Source organism: Myotis davidii, unplaced genomic scaffold (genome assembly GCF_000327345.1).
Source record: "Myotis davidii unplaced genomic scaffold, ASM32734v1 scaffold1069, whole genome shotgun sequence".
NCBI lineage: Eukaryota > Metazoa > Chordata > Mammalia > Chiroptera > Vespertilionidae > Myotis > Myotis davidii.
The window spans coordinates 750404-758599 of NW_006300018.1; the positions used below are offsets into that span (position 1 = coordinate 750404).

Here is an 8196-nt window from a genome sequence, read left to right on the forward strand (position 1 = left end):
AGCAAAAAACACCCAACTGTAAAAAGAAAAAGAAAAAAGGATCCAAAAATATGAAGATAGTGTAAGGAGCCTCTGAGACAACTTCAAAAGTACCAACATTTTGGGGGTGCCAGAAGAAGAGAGAGAGCAAGATATTGAAAACATATTTGAAAAAATAGTGACAGAAAACTTTTTTCACCTACCTGGTGAAACAAATAGACTTACAAGTCCAGGAAGTGCAGAGAATCCCAGACAAAAGGAACCCAAAGAGGCCCACACCAAGCCACATCATAATTAAAATGGCAAGGGTTAAAGAGAAAGAGAGAATCTTAAAAGCAGCAAGAAAAAAGCAGTTAGTTACCTACAAGGGAGCTCCCATGAGACTGTCAGCTGACTTCTCAACAGAAACTTTTCAGGCCAGAGGGAGTGGCAAGAAATATTCAAAGTGATGAATAGCAAGATGTTACAACCAAAATTCCTCTACCCAGAAAAGCGATAATTTAGAATTGATGGTCAGATAAAGAGCTTCACAGATAAGAAAAAGCTAAAGGAGTTTATCAACACCAAACCAGTATTATATGAAATGCTGAAGGGTATTTTTTAAGAAGAGGAAGAAGAAGAAAAAGGTAAAGATACAAATTATGAACAACAAACATGCATCTATCAACAAGTGAATCTAAGAATCAAGTGAATAAATAATCTGGTGATCATAATAGAATCAAGGACATAGAAAGGGAATGGACTGACTATTCTTGGGAGGGAAGGGGTGTGGGAGATTCGGGAAGAGACTGGACAACAATCATGCACCTATGGATGAGGACAGTGGGTGGGGAGTGAGGGTGGAGGGTGGGGTGGGAACTGGGTGGAGGGGAGTTATGTTGGGAAAAAAGAGTAACTAATGTAATAACCTGAACAATAAAGATTTAATTAAAAAAAGAAAAGAAAACAGTTATTGTGACCTTCAAACCTTTGATTTGTTTAATAGAACAGTTTTAAATTTACAGAAAAACTGAGAGTATAGTGCACAGTTACCAATACTCTCCACCCAGTTTCCCTTATTATTAACATCTTAATTAGTATACTATACTTTTAAAATAATCAATGAACTAATCCTATAATAAAAGGCTAATATGCAGATTTCCTCCAAGCATGGGAGGGAGTTCAACCTACCAGGAATTAGACATATGCTGACCACCATGGGGCAGCATAGAAAATGGTGGGCATTGGCAACATGGTGCTGGCAGTGGGGCAGCAGTGGAGGTGCTGCTGGCCCTGATGGGCCCCGATGAGAGCAGGACTGAGGCAGGATGGTGGAGCAGGTGAGTGGAGCAGACCAAGGCAGGTGTGAAAGGAGGCCCTGGTCGGCGGCGGCAGGCAGGCAGCCAGGGGAAGGGAGGCCCCGGATGGCAGCCGGCAGCCAGCAGCCACTAGGAACCCTACCTGTGCACGAATTTCATGCACTGGGCCTCTAGTATTAATATAGATTAAATCGTGCACGTGTAGGGTCCCCTAGGTCTAACCTGCCATCAGGGCCATGTCTGCTGCCTTGCGAAGCCTCACACGCTCCACAGATGCTGCCAGTGGCCCACTATGCTCCTTGGATGTTGCCGGTGCCCTGCGACGCTCCAGAAGTCCTGCCTGCTGAGGCCACCGAAGGGCCCAGAAGTCCCTCACACCATGGCCACCACAGGATCCAAAAGTCCCGCCTGCCATGGCCACCACGGGACCCATCAATGCACCTCCTGATGAGTCCAGAAATTGGTTGTGAAGCCGTTACGGCATCATGACCACAGGCCTTTTATGACATAGATTCTTACTAACTCAAGTCCATATTTTATCCAGACTTCCTTAGCTTTTACCTACTGTTCTTATTCTGTTCCAGGATCCTACCCAGAATGTCATATTACATTTAGTTGTCATGTCAACTTAGGCTCCTTTTAGTTGGGACAATTTCTTAGAATTTCCTTGTTTTTTGACAATCTTGACATTTTGCGGCATACTTATCAGTTATTTTGTAGGATGCCCCTCTATTGGGATTTGTCTGATGTTTTTCTAGTGATTAGACAAGGCTTGAGGTACATACTATTAACTAACATGACATCACTGTTAAAGTTGATCCTGATAACCTGGCTGAGGTAGTGTTTTTCAGGTTTCTCCAATGTGAATTTACTCTTCTCTCCCCTGAATTCATTGGAAGAAAGTCATTATTGGCAGCCCATAGATAGGAATGGGAAGTTCAGTTTCCCCTCCTTGAGGGCCAACTATCTACATAAATTATTTGAAATTCTTCTTTCTAGCAGGTTTGTCTTTTTTCTACCATTTATTTATGTATATCAGTTTGGATTCAAGAATATTTATTTTATACTAGAGGCCTGATGCAAAGAATTTGTGCATGGGAGGGGGGTGCCCTCAGCCCAGCCTGCACCCTCTCCAATCCAGGACCCTCGGGGATGTCCAACTGCCAGTTTAGGCCCAATCCTAAACGAGCAGTGAGACATCCCTCTCACAATCCAGGACTGCTGACTCCTAACTGCTCATCAGCCTGCCTGCCTGATCACCCCTAACTGGACCCCCTGCCAGCCTGATCACCCCTAACCGCCTCTGCCTGCCAACCCGATTACCCCTAACTGCTCTCCCTGCCAGCCTAATCATCCCCAACTGCTCCCCCACCCCCCACTGGCCTGGTCACCCCTAACTTGCACCCTCTGCCAGCATGGTCGCCCGTTACTGCCCCCCCTACCATGGTCATCCCTCACTACCCCCCTGCCGGCATTGTCGCACCACTCAGCCTGTTCCGTCATCTGTTTGGTTGTTTCAGATGTGACGGCCCCTGGCTTTTTATATATCTAGATTTAGGTTATAATCTAATACTATGTTATTTGTTTTATTGTTCAAATTGTTCCAGCTTTGGCCACTGAAACCTCTTTTAGTTGGCTCCTATGTCCCTTTGACATATGCCCACCATTAATGTGGATTTGTGTGTGTGTGTGTGTGTGTGTGTGTGTATGTTTCCTTACTTTCTAGCACTATAAAATTCTCTAGGCTCATATTAAATACTAGCGGCCCAGTGCATGAAATTCATGTGCAGGTATGGTCCCTAGGCCTGACCTGTGATCAGGGACATTTTTCCCAGCTGCCCACAACTGGCCCCACCCCCCACTGCCACCCTTCCCCAGGTCCCCATTCACTATTGGGTGATTGGTGCCTGAAGGCTGGGGGAAGGGACCCAGTGGTCTGCTGTTCCAGTCCTCTCGCCGGCCCTGCCCTCACTGCAAGTGGCCATTAGGTGATCGGAGCCTGCCGGCCAGGGAAAAGAGCTAAGAGGTGGTCAGTTAGCCTCACAGTGACTGGTCCAGCGGTCATTCTGGCCATTCTGCCATTAGGGTCAATTTGTATACAGTGGGGTCTTGACTTAGGAGTTTAATTCGTTCCGTGACGGAGCTTGTAACTCAAATTACTCGTATGTCAAATCAAAAAGTGAACGAGTGAGACACGTGATGCTGGGCTGATGTGGCTTTCACTGTGACGTTCGCTGCACCAACTAGCGGTGGGGTATCTGAAGCTGGCTCGTAACCCAAATTTTAGCTCGCAACTCAAAGCAAAAAATCGGCGGAGAGATGGCTCGTATCTCAAAACACTCCTTAGTTAGGACACTCGTAAGTCAAGGCCCCACTGTATTACCCTTTTATTATATAGGATAGAGGCCTGGTGCATGGGTGGGGGCCGGCCACACCTCCGATTGGGGTGGGGGTCCCCACTGGGGACATGGCCGGCCTGAGTGAGGGGCTGCCAGTGGTTTTCAGACCTGCCACCACCCCGATTGCGTGGGGATACCTACTGGGGGGGATGGCAGCCTGGGTGAAGGGCTGCAGGCAGTTTGTAGTCTAGCCATGCCCCCAATCGAGGTGGGGGTCCCTGCTGGGGGTGGGGCCAGCCTGGGTGAGGGGCCTCAGATGGTTTTCAGGCCATCCACATCCCTATTGGGGTGGGGTTCCCCACTGGGGGGTGGGGCCGGCCTGGGTGAGGGGCCACAGGCAGTTTGCAGGCCAGCCATGCCCCTGGCTTTGTCCGGAAGGACGTCTGGAATGACATTCGGAAGATTCCCAGTCTATTCGGTCTAATTAGCATATTACCTTTTTATTAGTATAGATTTCCTACCCCAGTCCCAGAATCAGCCTTCTCTAAGGATCCATGTTCCTTATATTGGGCATGCATTAAAAACAAATATCTGCATATTTGCCATCTGCAAAACTTTTCTTGTGTTTTCAATCTTGTGCCCATTTTTCAAATGTTTTTTTTTGTTGTTTTTCTTACTGTTGAAATTTAAGAGTTTTTTAAGTATATATAGTGAATACATCTCATCAAATATATGTTTTGCAAGTGTTTCTCCCAGTCTGTGACTTGACTTTTCAACCTTTTAATAGTGTCTTTCACAGGGCAGAATTTTTTAATTTTAATGATGTCCAACTTACCAACTTTACCTTTCTTGGATCACACTTTGGTGTTGTATCTAAAAATACATTTGTAAACCCAAGGTTTCCTAGATGTTTCTCCTAAGTTTTTTCCTAGAAGTTTTCTAGTCTTGTATTTTATATTTAGGTCTATAATCAATTTTCAGTTAATTCTGTGAAAGGTATAAGGTCTACGTCTAGATGCACTTTTTTATATGAATATTCAATTGTTCCAGTACCAATTATTGAAAAGACTGTTCTTTCTCTATTGAATTGCCTTTAATCCTTTGTCAAAGATCACTTGACTATATTTTTGTGAGTCTGCTTCTGGGCCCTCTACTCTGTGCCATTGATATACGAGTCTATTCTTTTACCAATACCACACTGTCCTGATTACTGTACTTTTATCTAAGGCTTGAAATAGGTTAGTGTGAGTCCTCCACCTTTACTCCTGTGTTGCTAATCTAGGTCTTAGGTTTTCCATATAAACTTTAGCATCCATGTTGATATCTACAACATAACTTACTGGAATTCTGATTGGGACATTCATTTTTAAAGAAAAGAATAATCCCTTTTCTAAATAATACCTAAATAAATGAGGTTGGTAAAACTCATTTAAGTACTTTCTTTTTCTGTCCACTATATTTAATATCCTTTTTTCCTGTGTTAAGAAAAGGTAGGGGATATAAAATATTTATGGAACAGTAAAAAACCTATTTGTTCACAAAGTTGAGGCAAGGTCTTTTACAAAAATAAAGTGTTTTCATTGTTACATTTATATATTTCTAGTATGTTTTCCTCTCATTCAAGGTAAAGACTCTGTTATCCATTATTTTACCTCAGAGCTTATCTTTATCAATCTGAAAGGTAAATTTGATTATTTATATGCACATCATGGTTTTTGAGGTATGTTTAGATAATTATGGGAAGAATAGTGACCCGGCGCATGGATTCGTGTACACTGAAAGAAAATTAATTAGAAGGTGGCCAGCGGGGTGGGACTGGGAAAGTTGGGACAGACACACCCTGAAACCAACCTCCCGCAGTCCCTCTCCAGATGGCCACACCTGGAGCCGTGGTTCAAAGGGCATCTGCGGAGTGAGCGAGGTCCCTACAGCAGGTGGGGTCCCTCAGCCTTGCCTGCAGGGATTGCGTTGAAACCAGTTCTCTGACATCCCATGAGGGGTCCGAGAGTGTGAAAGGCACTCTGCAAAGTTGCTGTAATATAGGGTGTGGAACACAAATGCAAGTGTGCAGTAAGCCAGATTCAAGGTCAACAGTGCCCCAGCAACAACATAACCAAAGGCCGAAGGTGGAATTGCACTGCCACGCGAGGAATCAGGCTCCCTCCTCTCTGGTTTCGGGGTGCGTCACCTGAGAACAGCCACTGCCAAGTCCCGGAGGCTCCTGCATTGAGCATCTGCCACCCGGTGGTCAGTGCGCATCATAGTGATTGGTCGGACAGGCAGAGAGACACTTAGCATATTAGCTTTATATCTAGAGATAACGAAGTGTCTCAGCACTGGGAGCCACGTAAACTGGTTTTCTTTGCAGATATGCTCCTAACTAACTCTGTGACCTTTGGCACATCCTTTAAGGCTATGGGATTGAGTTCTTTGTCCTACAGATGGATATGTATGTCTGCTCCACCCTGCTGCTCCCAATATCGGCATCTTTAGTTGATCTTGTCACTTTTCCACCATACCATATGGGCATCATATTCTTTGTCAACACAGCTCTCCAAGCAGCCACAATTAAGACTTTGCTGATGGCACTTGAGATAAAAAGTTTTCTGCTACCATTTCATTAACAGACCACATATTGGGACATGGCAAAGTCTCTTCAAGTTCAAAAAGACAGAAGTCATACCACGCATCTTCTCAGATCACAATGGCATAAAATTAGAAATCAACTACAATAAAACCAATGAAAAAAAATCAAACACTTGGAGGCAAAATAGCATGCTATTAAACAATGATTGGGTTACCAATAAGATTAAAGAAGAAACAAAAAGAAACTGGTAACAAATAACAATGCAAACAGAACATTTCAAAATCTGTGGGACACAGGAAAGCAGTCTTGAGAGGGAAGTTCATAGCTCTATAGGCTTACCTCAAAAAAAACAAGAAAGAATGGTAATAAATTTTCTAACCCTACAACTCAAAGAGTTAAAAAGGGAGCAACAAGAAAAGCCCAGTGTAAGCAGAAGGAAGGAAATAATAAAGATCAGAGCATAAATAAATGACATAGAGACCAAGACAACAATACAAAAGATCAACAAAACCAAGAGCTGGTTCTTTGAAAGGATAAACAAGATTGATGAACCTCTAGCCAGGCTCACCAAGAAGCAAAGAGAGAGGACCCAAATAAACAAAAGCAGAATGAAAGAGGTAAAGTAACAACCGACCCCACAGAAATACAAAGGATTATGAAAAAATACTATGAACAACTCTATTCCAACAAAATGGACAACCTAGACGAAATGGACATATTCTTAGAAAAATGCAAGCTCTCAAAACTGAATCAGGAATAATCAAAAAACCTGAATAGGCCAATAACTACCAAAGAAATTGAAGCAGTAATCAAAAATATTCCAGCAAACAAAAGCCCTGGACCAGATGGCTTTATAGGGGAGTTCTACCAAGCATTCAAAGAAGAACTAAAACCTATCCTCCTCAGACTATTCAAGAAAATTCAAGAGGAAGGCACACTTCCAAGCTCTTTCAATGAAGCCAGCATTACCCTAATTCCAAAACCAGATAAAGACACCACAAATAAAGAGAACTACAGGCCAATAGCCGTGATGGACATAGATGCTAAAATCCTCAACAAAATTCTAGTAAATCGAATTCAGTATTACATTAGAAAGATCATACACCATGACCAAGTGGGATTTATCCCGGGGATGCAAGGATGGTATAATATCCACAAATCAATAAATGATACATCACATAAACAAATTGAGAGACAAAAAAATCACATAATCATATCAATTGATGAAGAAAAAGCATTTGACAAAATCCAATGTCCTTTCTTAATAAAAACTCTCAGCAAAGTGGGAATAGAGGGATCATACTGCAACAAAATGAAAGCCTATATGACAAACCAACAGCCAACATCATACTCAATGGGCAAAAACTAAATCCATTTCCCCTAAGAACAGGAACAAGACAGGGATGCCCACTTTAACCATTCATGTTCAGTATCGTACAGGAAGTACTAGGCATAGTGATCAGACAAGAAGAACACAGAAAAGGCATCCAAATTGGAAAAGAAGAAGGAAAACTGTCCTTGTTCACAGATGACACGATGCTGTACATAGAAAACCCCCAAAACTCCATCAGAAACTAGTAGACCTAATGAATGAATTTGGCAATGGAACAGGATACAAAATCAAAACCCAGAAATCTATGGCCTTTTTATAATGGCCATAATAATGGCCACAAATAATGAACTCACAGAAAGAGAAATGAAAAAAAAAATCCCATTTATCAATGCACCAAAAAAATTAAGATACCTAGAAATAAACTTAACTAAGGAGGTAAAAGACCCATACTTGGAAAACTACAGAACGTTGATAAAAGAGATAGAGGAAGACATAACAGATGGAAGAACATACCAATGTTCATGGATGGGTAGAATCAACATCATTAAAATGTCCATACTAACCAAAGCAATCTACAAATTCAATGCAAATCCTATTAAAATACCAGCAGCGTATTTCATAGATCTAGAACAATTATTTCACAAATTTAAATGGCACCAA

At 42.5% G+C, this 8196-nt stretch overlaps 1 protein-coding gene across 2 annotated transcripts in view; it reads right to left on the bottom strand.

Annotated features, from left to right (window-relative positions):
* Positions 1-8196, bottom strand: part of LRRC49 (leucine rich repeat containing 49) — a 232482-nt gene that overhangs the window by 104428 nt on the left and 119858 nt on the right. The gene's annotated exons all lie outside the window — the stretch shown is intronic.